The sequence below is a fragment of the Hyla sarda genome, chromosome 1 (genome assembly GCF_029499605.1).
Source record: "Hyla sarda isolate aHylSar1 chromosome 1, aHylSar1.hap1, whole genome shotgun sequence".
In the NCBI taxonomy this organism is placed as follows: domain Eukaryota; kingdom Metazoa; phylum Chordata; class Amphibia; order Anura; family Hylidae; genus Hyla; species Hyla sarda.
Window position 1 is genome coordinate 406,270,002 of NC_079189.1, and position 16,945 is coordinate 406,286,946.

Genomic DNA, 16,945 nt, shown 5'->3' on the forward strand with positions numbered 1-16,945 from the left:
ATTAATTTTCTTGATTTGCATCTCTGAGGTGACGCAACTGGCGGAGCAATCCATACCCGAACATATCCGAAAAATACAGCTGCAAATTCGATATTGCATGCCAAGTCCTGCCACCCCAGACATGTAATTGAAAATTTGCCTACTGGGGAAATGATACGGGCATGGAGAAATTGCTCACAAATATTGGAGTTTAGAGAGGAAGCTGTTGCCGTAGGCAACAGATTAAAAGCTAGAGGGTATCCACAATGGACGATTGATCGTGCCATCAAACTAGCCATGGAGAGAGACAGAGATACCCTTATAGGACGTGACACTATTTCCAACAAGCGTGTTAGCAAAACCGATAAATCTCCTTCCCCCATAGTCTTTTCCACCCAATACAGTTCGGATTATGCATCTGTCAAGAGAATTATTGATAGGTACATGCCGATTGTCACTGCTGACCCAGATTTCAAACAATCTTTGTCAGGAGGATACAAATGTGTTTCTAAAATGGCCCCGTCCATAGGACAGCGGGTATCACCAAGTCTGTTCTTGGAGGGTCCACAGAGGAAGCCAACGTGGCTTACATGTCCTGACTCTTATAAATGTGGAGCCGGCAGATGCATATGCTGCAGGTTTATGTCACGTTCTACCACCTTAACTTCCTCTGTTAATAAACTCAGTTTCCCCATTCGGCAATATATAAATTGCAATACGACCAGGGTAATTTATTTGTTCACGTGCCGTATTTGCAATTTGCAGTATGTGGGTTGTACCACCAATTCAGTTAAAACACGTATCCGCAAGCATATCTCAGATGTGCCCCACTTTTTATCCCGCAATGTGTCCACTGTTTCCAAGCATTGTGCTGAGTATCATGCTGGTGACACATCTGGTTTATGCTTGCAAGGTATTGAAAGGGTTAACATGCCTACTAGAATAGGTAATCTAAAACAAAAAATATTAGACCGAGAAATTTATTGGATTCTAAAGTTGGAAACACGTTCTCCAACAGGTCTGAATAGGAGGATAGATACTATCCTGCACTATTGACAGCACTTTAAAGTAGGCTTTGAGGTTAATTCCATGATCCACCTATAAATTTAGAGGTCTGTTCACATGGCAATTTTTCTTCTCCTCCTTTCTTTCTTTTTGCAGCGGTTCTCAAGTTCCCAATCACTTTCAAGTATCTCTTTTTAGACTTTTTGTTACATTTTTAAAGTAATATTGATAGTGCCGACTGTTTGTTTTTTTATCACAGTCGGTATTTTACATTGATATATATTTTTGTTTGTATAATGTACGGTCTACGGACCCGATTAAAATGGTATCTATATGACAGCTTAGCAATTTATAGACATATATGTTCTTGTTTATTTATTCCATGCATAATGTGGTTTATGGCATATTATATCGTGCTGGTTTAGTTGCCACGGGTTTCTACATGTGGGAGGTACGGACTTGCTCATACAGGTGTGTGTGATGTCAGTTCCGTCCTCCCTTATATAAGTGATTTCTCAAGGTACTTTCATTGTATGACTAAGGCCTCTGCTTAACCCCTTAAGGACTCAGGATTTTTCAGTTTTTGCACTTTCGTTTTTTCCTCCTTACCTTTTAAAAATCATAACCCTTTCAATTTTCCACCTAAAAATCCATATTATGGCTTAATTTTTGCGTCGCCAATTCTACTTTGCAGTGACATTAGTCATTTTACCCAAAAATGCACGGCGAAACGGAAAAAAAAATCATTGTGCGACAAAATAAAATAAAAAAACGCCATTTTGTAACTTTTGGGGGCTTCTGTTTCTACGCAGTGCATATTTAGGTAAAAATTACGCCTTATCTTTATTCTGTAGGTCCATACAGTTAAAATGATACCCTACTTATATAGGTTTGATTTTGTCGCACTTCTGGAAAAAATCATAACTACATGCAGGAAAATTTATACGTTTAAAAATGTCATCTTCTGACCCCTATAACTTTTTTATTTTTCCACGTACAGGGCAGTATGAGGACTAATTTTTTGCGCCGTGATCTGAAGTTTTTATCGGTATGATTTTTGTTTTGATCGGACTTTTTGATCACTTTTTATTCATTTTTTAATGTTATAAAAAGTGACCAAAATACGCTTTTTTGGACTTTGGAATTTTTTTGCGCGTACGCCATTGACCGTACGGCTTAATTAATGATATATTTTTATAGTTCGGACATTTACACACGCGGCGATACCACATATGTTTATTTATTTATTTTTTTACACTGTTTTATTTTTTTTATGGGAAAAGGGGGGTGATTCAAACTTTTATTAGGGAAGGGGTTAAATGACCTTTATTAACACTTTTCTTTTACTTTTTTTTTGCAGTGTTATAGGTCCCATAGGGACCTATAACACTGCGCACACTGATCTCTCATCCTGATCACAGGCGTGTATTAACACACCTGTGATCAGTGTTATCGGCGCTTGACTGCTCCTGCCTGGATCTCCGGCACGGAGCAGTCATTCGTCGATCGGACACCGAGGAGACAGGTAAGAGCCCTCCCGGTGTCCGATCAGCTGTTCGGGACGCCGCGATTTCACCGCGGCGGTCCCGAACAGCCCGACTGAGCAGCCGGGATACTTTCAGTTTCACTTTAGAAGCGGCGGTCAGCTTTGACCGCCGCTTCTAAAGGGTTAATACCGCACATCGCCGCGATCGGCGATGTGAGGTATTAGCCGCGGGTCCCGGCCGTTGATTAGCGCCGGGACCGACGCGATATGATGCGGGATCGCGGCGCGATCCCGCTTCATATCGCGAGAGCCGGCGCAGGACGTAAATATACGTCCTGCGTCGTTAAGGGGTTAAGGCCGAAACGCGTCACTTGTACCATGTTTCTTTGTTTTGTTCCATATGGCATGTGAATAAATCACCATATTCCTCGAGCTTCTGTGCTGGACCTCCCTTTTCTTCTCCATATATATATATATATATATATATATATGTGTGTGTGTGTGTGAACTTTGGAATGTGCACTGCTTGATAATGACTTGGTGATGACTTGCTGTGAAAACACTTTTTTCTATAGAATAAATCAAGTTTTTTTTTACTGGATTATGTGTGCTGCAGTGAAATCTTTCATATATATATATATATATATATATATGTGTGGTAGGCCTCTGGGGTAGGGGTAGTGTAGTCAGGGTTTTGCTTCAGTATATCAGGGGTTAAGGTTAACCCTATTGTTTGTGACGCCAGGCTGGGGGCTAGTATGCTGAGGTAATTCTCCGGCCTATAGCCGCCCTTCCCAGTAACGATAGGTGCATGCATTAAATGACTGAAGGTCCACAAGGTAGCTGAACTTGAACTTGGATAAACTTTACTTAAAGTCTTGCGGTACATCCAATGAACAGTAACAGTCTCATTCAAACAGTCAGTTGTTGCAGACCTTGACTTTTGTTATAAGTCTCAGAATTTAGGGTAATTTGGGAAGATCCGTCCGGATTTAGGGGATAGATATGGTCCGGAGATCGACAGCCCACGAGGAAAAAAGAGAGAGCTATGGCCGCCGCTCCCTTATATGGGCAGGGGCAGGGCCGTTTTGATTGGTCCGAGTAACTGTCACTCACCGTTACAAGGAATGATGGGTGAAATACGTCATAGGGACCTCCAAAGGTCCTTAAGCAAAAAACCATAGAGTTTACCTGATCACGTGACCCGCAGGTCCAGCTACGCTCCGTACAGTTAATTAACCAATTATATACATTTGTACAATTATATTTAAATAAATCCTGAATAAACTGTTAGATAACTAATTCCTAGATGAGAGGTGACAAGGGGCGGACTAGATAAGAAGGACCCGACATCCTAGGGACTCTGGCTATGGGGACCTCTATACAAAGACAGTGCAGCACTCCATAGTAGTGAAAAAAATGTGGGTTTCTCAAGCTAACAACATTAGGACTAAAGTGCTATTTATACAGAGCAAGCTCAATTCAATAAAAAGTGCAATCAGTGCAATTAAGGTACAGTATATGCATAATCAGTACAGTATAGTGCTCATCTATACAAAAAAAAATACTATCCTAGTGACATTAGACACTATTTCAATACATACAGAGTGCAAAATAAGTGAATAATACATAATAGTGACGTTAAAAACAATAACAGCCAGAGGAATAGAATAATTGAAAACTGTAAAAAAGGACATTACTTGTAAATGAAGAAACCAGCGTGATCGGACATTCCGGCGTCCCGGAAGCTTGTTCCGTGCAAGCCCCACCTACTGTGTGCCAGTGCACCTATCCTAGCTCACAAGGACTGGTCACATGGTGTACGCGGCGCGAATTGGGTATGCGCATGCGCTCTAAACTCCGGGATGCAAGACATCGCCATCTTGGTATAGGGCATAGGCGATCATAGTGCAGTCCTATGAATGACAGGGAGGCCATTGTATTCTTCCTTTTCTACACATATAATCTGTTTGTTTCTAAAATAAGAGCAGACACATATCAGCTCTTATTTTAGAAACAAACAGATTAATTTTCAATGAATACATATGGGATTTGTGGTGTATCCCCAAGCTCGCCCTTCTGGCATAATTGGGCCTCCAAACGTTTAAAGCCGTCAGAGATAAGATAATAGACTGGAAATGTGAGTATTTAAATGAAACCTCTGTTTCTCTCTCTGCAGATAAATATAGTGACACACCTAACATCAAAAATATATTTTATCCTAAGTCAGTGACTCAGGCAAAGTGAGGTAAAGCTTATCTTCCCAGCTACTCCATGGAACTACAGTACTATAATGCCAAGGTAATGTTAGATGTCTAAAAGTATGAAAGCCTTTATTGAGAAAAGCATTTAAAGCTTTGTTCACATAGACATGTGCATCCGCTTGGAGCCTCCATCACAATGGCACTGTTTTGTCTGGTAAAATGACTCCATTTTATTTAGTGGGGTCTAATGGGTGGCATTGGGTTCTCTTGCATGATGGGTCTGTGGTGCTGGGTGTCATTTTGGTATTTTGTTTTGATGACAAAGCAAAACAGTTGTGAATGTAGCCTAACCATAAACTGTAGAATTCATGTATTCTACAGAAGGACACTGCATAACTTTTCAGATTTAGAGCTCCTTCGCACAATTTATTTGAACACCTAGAACAGTGTTTCCTAACCATTGTGCCTCCAGCTGTTGCAAAACTACAACTTGCAACATTCTGGAAGTTGTAGTTTTGCAACAGCGGGAGACACATTGGATGGAAAACACTGACTTAGAGAGTAAAAGAGGCAAATTTTCACACAGGTCAGGTGTAAACAGAAGAGGGATATTTCTCAGCGCTGTTCCCGAGCCAGGTAGGTAAAATACTTTTATTTAGTACATATAACGCGTTTCAAGGACGCTCCGTCCTTTTCCTCAGACATGCTCAATATAACTAAAAACAGAAAATATATACTCATTTGGTCATGACCATGAGAACCGGAAATGACCTCACAATTGATTTGCATAAAATGACGTCTTTCCATATAATATGATATAATATAAATTAAAATAAAAACACTTGATTATTAGTAGCTAAATAGTATTAGATAGATGAATAATGCTCCGGACCTGTTATTGGATTGTTTTGTCTATTGTCTCATTTAATCCCCTTTGCCACAAAGAGTTAAGAGAGTAAATCCAAAAGGATTCCCTGTTCACTAGCTTTTGGAAGCGATCATTATGTTCTAAAGAGATGCTTTCCAGGATAGTTAGTTTCAAACACTTATGGTTACTGTTATGTACAACCATAGTGTGTCTTGATACACTATGTAATACAAAATTATTTTTAATATTATATCTATGTTTATTTATGCGGGCACGTACAGTTTGTACCGTACGGCCCACATACTGGAGACCACAGTCACATGTGAGGAGAAAAATAACAAAGGAATCGGAGCAGTTTAGTTTTTCTTTCAAAGACAAAACTTCACCTGTGGAAAAAGATGTTACCGAAACACATGGGGGAAACGCAATCCATTCACAGCACAGACAGTGTATTTTGCCGCAACGGAATGTGCCGATCACGGTAGGTTTACAAATATTTAGTTTATTAATTTTACTTTTTAATTTACTTGGGGATAAATGATTTCTTAGTGTTTTAGCTCGCCTGAATGTTAAAATAGGATGTTTTGGAATTAATTATTTTAAAATAGGATCCATCATAATAATTGGCCAATGTTTATTTAATATATTTCTTATTTTATTTGTAGCATTATTAAAAGTGGTAATGAAATTAAATTTTGGTGCATTATTTTGCTTTTGTTTTTCATCATATTTGATTTAATCAAATATGATGAAAAACAAAAGCAAAACAATGATTTTTAAAGAATTTATTTGCAAATTATGGTTGAAAATAAGTATTTGGGATGACATGTATCAATCATTTTGGTTGGTCTAGATTTGGTGCAATTGCACCAAATTTACCATACTTGTGCAAGGCACATGATAAATTTCGTGCAAAGTTCTAATTTTCCACACAGTTCTATTTGTACACCTGATCTACACCTCACAGGAAAAGTGGACTCAGGCATTTTGTTCTATTGCTTTGAGTCTCGGATTCAATTGAGGTTTTTTGTCCACCAGCAAAAACGCCTGATGCGTTTTTTCGTGCATTTTTGCTGGTGTGTGGAAGCAATCATTTTTTTTTACCCTGTGGCGATTTTTTTCACTGCCTTCAGGTACCACTCTGTGGATCAGATGCAGAGCGCCCGGCCCACAGAGTGTAAGGAGGTAATGCATAGTACATACATATACAGGATGCAGAGCATCACTACTCACCTCTGCCGGCTGTATAGTATACAGAGGTGCATAGTGTACCCATGTATACTATACAGGAGCCCAGCAAGGAAAGCGTTAATCCACACTGCTGCTGAGCAGTTCTGGGTTAAGTCTTTGTGCGCTATCCTGTATATACACCCATCTACAGATGACTGTATATACAGGATACAGTAGGCAGACGTCAACAATTGGAGGCTCCCTGTTACACTGCAGTATACCAAAAATTTCATAACTAGTGTTGAGCGGCATAGGCCATATTCAAATTCGCGAATATTGGCGAATATATGGACGAATATTCGTCATATTCGCGAATATTCGCATATTCGTAATGTTTTATTTTCGCATATGCGAATATTCGCGTGTGCGAAAATTAACATATGCGAAAATTTGCATATACAAGAATTAGTATACGCGCAAATTCGCATATACGAAAATTAGCATATGCAAATATTCGCATATGCGAAAATTCGCACACCAGTCTCACACAGTAGTATTAGAGCCTTTTTACACCACATAAGCTGGAAGCAGAGAGGGATGATCACTGATGTGTACTGTGAAAAAAAAAACACGAATATTCATAATTACGAATATATAGCGCTATATTCGCCAATATTCGCGAATTCACGAATATGTAATATTCGCGAATAAAATTCGAATTGCGAATATTCGCGAGCAACACTATTCATAACTAGCGTTGAGCGGCATAGGCCATATTCGAATTCGCAAATATTCGCGAATATATGGACGAATATTTCGTCATATTCGCGAATATTCGCATATTCATAATATTCTCGCTTATTTTTCGCATATGGGAATATTCGCGCGTGCGAAAATTAACATATGCGAAAATTTGCATACACAAAATTTACATAAGCGAAAATTCGCATATGCCAAAATTTGCACACCAGTCTCACACAGTAGTATTAGAGCCTTCTTACACCACATAAGCTGGAAGCAGAGAAGGATGATCACTGTGATGTGTACTGTGAAAAAAAAAAAAAAAAAAACGAATATTCGTAATTACGAATATATAGCGCTATATTCGTGAATATTCGCGAATTCACGAATATGCGATATTCGCGAATAAAATTCGAATTGCGAATATTCGCGAGCAACACTGTTCATAACCTTTTTTTTTTTTCTTCTCATTTCAGATAGGTGAATGTGGAGGACTACGTCAGATTTGGTAGATTGCAACAATGAACAGCGTTTTTTTATGTCAATAGAAGGGTTAAAGGAGTAGTCCAGAGGTGACTCAGTGGTGAACAACTTATCCCCTATCTTAAGGATAGGGGATAAGTTTGAGATCGCGGGGGGTCTGACCGCTGGGGCCCCCTGCGATCTCTCTGTACAGGGCCCCGGCTCTCCAGACAGGCCCGGAGCTTTAACAATAGCGCTCCTGGGCCTAGGCGGTCACAGGCTGGCATTATTTAGGCTGGGGAGGGCCAGTAACAATGGTCCTTGCCCACTCTAATAAGGTCAGGCTGTTGCTGCTTGGTTGGTTAAAAAAAAATGCATAGGGTTCCCCATATTTTCAGTATCAGCCAAATACCAACCAAGCAGCAACAGCCTGACCTTACCAGGGTGGGCGAGGACCATTGTTACAGGCCCTCCCAGCCTAAATAACTCCAGCATGTTACCACCAGGCCTGTTGGTACTGGCTCTTCCCGGCACCCCTGTGGCGGTTTGTACCGGGGTAGTAATTGGGGGTTAGCGCTAGCTGTTTTTGGTGCTAACGCTAAGCCCAGGCTTAGTAATGGATTCCGTCTACAAGATGGCTTCCACTACTAAGCCTGAAAATTCAAGGATAAAAAAGACGATACATTGAAAAAAACATTTTATTTAAAAAAGCACTCCCCCACAGCCCTCATTAACCCTTTTATTTACATTTAAAAAACGCTGGTCATCGTCGCACTCCACCGAATCTGACGTAGTTCTCGCATTCAAGTATCTGAAATGAGGAAAACGAACCCACAAAAAATGGGTTAGTACATTTTTTGCACTCTGCTCTCCCCTGGGGAGAGCGCACATAATGCAGTGTGTTCCTATACAGGGAGCCTCCAATTGTTGCTAAACTACAACTCCTCGTGGGGGCTGTAGTTAAACAACAGCTGAAGTCTCCCTGTTTGGGAACACTCTGCCAGAAAGGCTCTGTTCCCATTATGCAAAAGGCATAATGAGAATAGAGCCATACTTACCACCCTGGCTTCAGGCCTGGACTCTGTAGCCTCGCCCCCTAATGATGTCATCACTAGGGGGTGGAGTAGTAAAGGTCGCAGGGGGTCTCAGGAGTGAGACCCAGTGCGATCAGTCCCTCTGCCCTTGAACTACTACTCCCATCATGGGACATTCTGTGTCCCATGATGGGAGTAGTTGTAGTACCGCAGTGCTGAAGGACTCTATTGGGACTATTAGGACTACTACTCCCACCATGGACAGACTCCGTCCATGATGGGATTTGTAGTCCTGGGACTGAAGGACAGATCCACATTTATTAACTTAAAAACCGGCGGTACATGCGGCTCCACTGCGCTGCTGCCGGCACTGTGTACAGCTGTCATAATTCATAAACCCTGCCGCCGTGAGACGGAATCTGATTGGTGAATAAGCTTTTTACCAATCAGAGCAACCGTGTTCCGGCAGGGATTATAAATTATGACAGCTGTATATAGGAGCCAGCGGCAGCGCAGTGGAGCCGCATGTACCGCCGGCTTTTTAAGTTAATAAATGCGGATCACAGTGGGTCTCTGGAGAATGACCTGCTACGATCAGTACTTCAGTCCCAGGACTACAATCCCAGTTTCATGGACTCCGTCCATGATGGGAGTGGTAGTCCTAACAGTCCCAATAGAGTCCCACAGCCGGGGGATATGCAAGAGCAATCCCTCAGCACTACGGTACTACAATTACTCCCATCATGGGACAGATTCTGTCCCATGATGGGAGTAGTTGTAGTATTGTAGTGCTGAGGGCTGGCTCCTACATCGTCCAGCATCTGACACTTTCTATGTGTCCTTACTAGTACTCTTAAATTTTTTCAAAAAAACACCTATACATTTTTTTTCGCAATTAATACATACCAGTCCACTGGATAAAGTGGTGTACAGTACACAAAACAGGTGACAACTTTAGAAAATCATCCACCCCAAAAAAATGCAGCACAAATGCAAAGAAAAGGGCAACTGCGAAAAAATTGGTAGACGGGAAAACTGGTGTAAAGGCAATAATACATGCCCCCCTTGGTCACTTACAAACAAGCAAGATTTCTGGCTCTCACAGAACTGTAGCTTCTTCTTTAAGAGTCTCCTCTATCCACTCGTTACCTGTATTAATGGCACTTGTTTGAACTTATCAGTATAAAAGACATCTGTCCACAACCTCAAATAGTCACACTCCAAACTCCACTATGGCCAAGACTAATGAGCTGTCGAAGGACACCAGAAACAAAATTGTAGACCTGCAACAGGCTGGGAAGACTGAATCTGCAATAGGCAAGGAGCTTGGTGTGAAGAAATCAACTGTGGGAGCAATTATTAGAAAATGGAAGACATACAAGACCACTGATAATCTCCCTCGATCTAGAGCTCCATGCAATATCTCACCCCCTGGTGTCAAAATCCCAGAACCACATGGGGGGGGGGCCTAGTGAATGACCTGCAGAGAGCTGGGACCAAAGTAACAAAGGCTACCAACAGTAACACACTACGCTGCCAGAATCTCAAATCATGCAGTGCCAGACGTGTCCCCCTGCTTAAGCCAGTACATGTCCGGGCCCGTCTGAAGTTTGCTAGAGAGCATTGGATGATCCAGAAGAGTATTTGGAGAATGTTATATGGTCAGATGAAACCAAAATAGAACTTTTTGGTAAAAAGTCAACTCGTCGTGTTTGGCGGACAAAGAATGCTGAGTTACATCCAAAGAACACCATACCTACTGTGAAGCATGGGGGTAAAAACATCATGCTTTGGGGCTGTTTTCCGCAAGGGGACCAGGACAACTGATCTGTGTAAAGGAAAGAATGAATGGGGCCATGTATTGTGAGATTTTGACTGAAAACCTCCTTCCATCAGCAAGGGCATTGAAGATGAAACGTGGCTGGGTCTTTCAGCTTCACAATGATCCCAAACACACCACCTGGGCAATGAAGGAGTGGCTTCGTTAGAAGCATTTCAAGGTATCGGAGTGGTGGCCTAGCCAGTCTCCAGATCACAACCCCATAAAACATTTTTGGAGGGAGTTGAAAGTCTGTGTTGCCCAGCAACAGCCCCAAAACATCACTTCTCTAGAGGAAATCTGCATGGAGGAATGGGCCAAAATACCAGCAACAGTTTGTGAAAACCTTGTGAAGACTTACAGAAAACGTTTGACCTCTGTCAAACAAAATGTATATAACAAAGTATTGAGATTAACTTTTGTTATTGACCAAATACTTATTTTCCACCATAATTTGCAAATAAATTCTTTAAAAATCAGACAATGTGATTCTATGGATTTGTTTTCTTATTATGTGTCTCATAGTTGAGATATAGATATGATGAAAATTACACATCTTTTACCACATCTTTTTAAGTGGTAAAACTTGAACTATTGGTGGCTGACTAAATACTTTTTTGCCCCACTGTATAGTGGTTAAAATATGTGTATATTTTTGAGTGAAAAGATTCTGTCCCCTTGTTAGGTTCAACCCCAATGGTTGAGTCGTCTTCTGCCGGTGGATACCCAATAGTGCTTCCCAATAAAGATACAACACACACAGGTTGTAACTGAAATGAAAGCAGAAGCTGGACTGACTTCTCTTTCTCAGTGTATTGCTTATATACATGATATTCAATTGGACTTGCGTAGTAGATTTTAACAATGAAAGGAAGAAGGAAGCAATAAATCTCTACATTAGACTAATCATTAGACTTAGTAAAAAAACAAAATACGTTTGTTGGTTGAAGGTTCCCCTAAATTGTCTTCTGCTACAGATGTGAAGGAAAAGATAAGAAGTCTCTTGCTCAGCATTCTCTCCAGGATCTTGAATATATAAATCACTGAGTGTCTCTTTAGTCAAAGTTCAGAAGAAGGACACAAGTCAAAATTAAAGTCTTATATAGAATGGAGATGAAGTCTATAAAGAATCAAAATTGATTCTCCTCTGGCTTGGACCTATCATTTCCCCCTTTGACATCATCATCTGAAAGAACTGGATCCTCCAGGTCAGGTGTATAGCGGGTCTTTCCTCAGGTACTATCCCAGACCGCGAGTTGTCTGAGGGAACCAAGTCTTCTTAAATTGGCTCCGTCCCCTGAGTAATGGACCGGCATCCTCACCTAGGAAGAGTGTTTCAGGTGTGATGTCAATCTAAAAACAAACGAAAAAGAGAGGAGACATGAGAACCTGGAAACAAATGCCGATCATTATTCCTTCTACATCCTGGGAAAACAACATAAAATGTTTATGTTAACCCATTCATTTGAAGTAAACAATACTCAGTATTTACCGATTCTATATTTGCAGCGACTTATGCATATCATCAAAAGCTTAATAACTAAATAAGATAAAAGAATAACTACTGCAACTTGTAATATAAAATGTATGGCACCTCCTACCCATCCCCCAATACCTTTCAACCAGGTAGCTGGGTTCATTATGGAGAAAGTATCCCCCCACCATTTATCTTTATTTTGGTCATTGTCTTTAGCGTACTGTTCCCTTAGTTTTTGTACGTTCTCAAGTTGGTGGTGCATCTGGATGGTACTTGTGGTGTCTATGTAATGACAGCAAGTGGGGCCTATAATCTGGCACATTCCCCCTTGAGCAGCTGTGAGGTAATCAAGAACTATCGTGTGCTGGTTAGTCACTATCATCAACTGATTTTGTACAGACACAGAGGTGTTAGTGATTTCCAGAATGTCATATATTTGGTCGTCAAGGTAGTCAGTGGCCTCAACTAATTTGTCCCACATTTGCATCATCATGGCGTATACAAAGAGAGTGCTGAAGAGTTTATTGGCTGTTCCCATCTGAACTACGTGTGGTCTTCCATTCTCTCTTTCCTTGTTGTCAGCTGCTCTCTGGTATAGCATGTGTCTTGGGACTGCTCTCATGTCAACGTCTTTGTTGGGTATCACAAAAGTCGAGGGAGTGAGTCTGGCTAGGGTACATGTACCATTAACCCCTACTGGTAACCACTTGTAGGCCCCCCCTTCCGCATACCCAATATGTGCCTCTTGGGAGTTCCCAATACAAGGAATGTTGATTTATCAGTTTGTTAACTAGTCTTGAGGCGTTAGTCATGTAGCACCATCCAGGTTTCTGTCCCAATGTACCACAGTAACCAATATCTGGGTTATTACATGTCGGGTCATAGGGCTGGTAATATGAGGATTCATTACATTTTTGGTGTCCTGTCATGTTATGACTCTTCTTCGGTACCTTGAGGAAAAAGTATATTATTCAGCCAGTTTTTGTCATGTAAGCACCTCTCTATTTGACTAGGCTTAAATGTATCAGTACTTACAGATGTTCTGCTAAAACTGACCTTTATCCCCTGTGTGGGTATTCGTCCTAGGTCTAGTATTTGTGTGACTTCACGTGCTACCCAGGAGCCCCCCTTAAAGGTCAGTATCTGCTGTGGTCCTTGTCCATAACTGCTCAAGTTTCCCTGCCACCAGGGTTGCCCAATCCACCCCACTATTGGAATCCCCACTGAAGTGTTCCAATTTTTTGTATACCGTGGCTTGTTGCTTGCTAATGTGTCGAAGCAATTCCCCTGGAACATCTCATGTGGTGGCACAGGGATAGCCAAATAAGGCATACTCTGGGCAGATGTAAGAGCATGTGTGCATATCCAGCAATCTGTCACTGTGAGATTTTTTGCCAACATTAAGTGGTGTTTCAAGAATTTGTTATCTAGATGCTTTTCTAGCTCATCATGTAAGGTTGTGATGTAACATATTAGACAGTTGTCATGTTGTCATGGTCAGATACCGTCCTTTTGCAGTGTGATGCATGAATCCAGTTGGCTTTTCCTTGCAGCTTGACTGATGTTGCTGTAGTCAAGAGAACTTGATATGGTCCTTCAAATCGGGGCTCGAGGGACTTCCCGGTATATTTCTTTACATACACGTAGTCTCCAGGCAGTAGTGTGTTGGTTCCTTCAATGCTGTCCGGATCTGGGAAGGAAAGACAACACTTGCCCACATGTTAGTTTCAGATCCTTTCACAAGAACTGCACATATGAGGACAGATTCTCATACTAATGTTATAACTGTAATACATCCTCCCCATGGGGTAGGCCTCAGGTCAGCCTAAAGAGATCAACACACACCAAGACAAAACACATAGCCTGAACAAGGGGTCAAGCTTATGTAATCTACCTGGACTCTCTAGAGCAGACAGAGTGGCTTTGGGTATACTTTCAGGGGGCTGGTATAGCCCTCCCTGGATTGTATAAAGCACAGGTCATACAGGCTTGAAGAAAAGCTACTACGGTAGTGGAGATACCAGGGGCTATCCAGGATTTGTCTATGACTTGCAGCATGGCCCCTTTAGACAAATGTGTTTTACCATGTGTAACTTGGACTATCATTGGGAAGCAGAGTTCTAGGCAGGCAGACTTTTGCAGAAGTCCCCCATATGCCGTCTTTCCTCCTCTGTCCCTTAACATCCTCCAAGATTCTTTTTACAGCAACATTTGCCTGTTGTGAAGGGTTTTTTTCCACGCTCACCTTCACGTCTCTGACAGATATTACTGGCAGTGCGGCGACTGCCTCTGTAGTGGTGTCAGACAACTCATTATTTTTGGCTTCTAAGGTACCAGTCTTCATATGGGCCCTAATTCTGACAATTCCCACCTCCTCTGACATTAGCAGCCCCTCCATGAGTGCTCCAACTCTCTGCATATTTTATTGGTCTGCCTGAAGAGGTGAGAAAGGTCTTCCAGATAAGTCTGTTAGCGGTTTTACCCCAGCCAAGTCTGTAAGCTCCAGTTAGTGCAGCCAACTCATTACCTTATTGCCCTGGGCAAGCAGGTAGAGAGTTTGTTCTTTTGACTACTTGGTGTCATGCAGAATACATACCCCATCATGTGAGAACCCTGCTGTCTCCTGTAATATTAACTCCATACAGGCATTCATCATCATTATTATTATACACAGAGTTTGTAATAAATTAGGCCCCTCTCCCATCATTTCTTCCCCTCTCCCATCATCTCTCCCCCCCTCTGAATCCAGTCATTCTCCACCAGAGAGCAATGAAGCTGGATTCCAGGGCACAGTTATCTAGTGCAGAGAGGAGTGTAATGGATTGGAAAGAAGTCCAGACTACCAAACCGCTACAAGTCAGTGAATGGAATTAACAGGTTGACTCCCTCTCACAAACCAAAATGTAATTCTGAAATTATCTCAATCTTTCACAAGAACAGAATTTTAACCCAATAAGACAACAAGGTTTCAGCACTATGGCAAAATTACGCAAAATAAAAGGTGACTTAATATTTTTATCATAAGAGATAAACTACATTTAAATAATCACAAGAAAAACAAATGAAAACAAACTAGGAATGCCGCTCTCACACAGAAAGTCTTGAGAGATAAAGACAGGAAGGGGGGGCTGCCCCCCTCTGCAGCGTCGAGATGTTCACACACAGGTTAGAATGCTGTGTCAGCTTTTACACGGACGGACCATAAAGACTCAAAAAATACAAACACAAAAAGGAATTCACATAGCAATAAATCACAGATTGCATGACAACTAGTCACCAGCCTATTCCTGAACTACAATACAAGGGTGTTAAACAGAACAGCATAAACAAGAAGAGGCAAGGGTTAAAGAACTAATCCAAGAATGATCTGAGACATACAATTAGATAGGGAAAAATTAAATATTAAACAGATATCAAGACACAGGATCAGGATTAGTAAACAAAAAAGTCACAAAGACCTAGTGTTAAAACACAAACATTGAATATTATCTTTGGAGATCAGAAATCACAACCAAACAAACCTAATAGTGACAAAAAGACATATATATATATATATATATATATATATATATATATATATATACACTTGGACGCAAAAAGCTTATCAGTAGCCTTCTAAAACAGTCTCACTGAGAGAATATTTCCACTTCATTCAACTAAAACATTGCATATTCCAGAATTTCCACTAATCCGGCAACTTTCACATGTACTAAAAAGTATTCACAAACTATCCCATAAGGTAAACACTTATTTCTTTGTCTACAGTATGTGACGTACAAGCTTCTCCTCTTGGAATTTTTGGCGCTGCTGGCTAGTCCCTAGACGCCATATTTAGACCATAAAGGTATCATACCTCACATAAGAGAAAAAAAAGTTCTCTACCATCACAAGACTCACGTAAAAATGTAGCATGTTAAACATCCCATGTCCTGCATACACAGTAGACAACACAACTTGACTAAACAATTTGTATGGAAATAACAAACATACACAGTAGACAACACAACTTGACTAAACAATTTGTATGGCAATAACAAACATACACATAGATTTCACAGAAAGCTTCTATTTCCTTCACTTCGCTTTAGTCAACTCAACTTGTCAACATTCCCATAACCTGCTATCTCTCCAAACGCTGATTACTCAGTATTCCATCACTGTCACATTCTGATTTCATTCTTAACTCCGTACATCCCTTTAGTCCTGCTTGTCACTCCCCTCGTCAGCAATACGTTTTCTGCAGTTCTTTTTTATGTGTCCTGACTTGTCACAATAATAACAAATTGGGGGTTTCCGGGGTCTGTCTCCTTTGTTATTCTGACCCCCACCTTTGGGATTTTTCAGAGACATATGCTATTGTAGTCTTTTTAGGGGCTCCCCGTAGGTCAGGTCCTATCCCCTGGGCTTTCAGTTGTTCCCTTCTCTGGGGTCTTAAACCGTCCACAAAAGCACGTACAAACAGTCTCTGTATTACGTCACTGTCCATGTCTAATCCTTCGTCTAAGTAATGTTGCTCTAGACCAAGGTAATAGTCAGATACAGTCTGGGTCGGGGTTTGAGTGCCCACTACTACCGTCCCCCTCTCTCTCTGTCTTTGCGTGCAAAAGGTTCTAAGAGAGTTAGTAAACGTCTGTCTGGAGGTCTCTCCCCTGGGTTCATTGGGTCTAGCTGCATGAGTGACAGTTATAAATTGAGAGAAC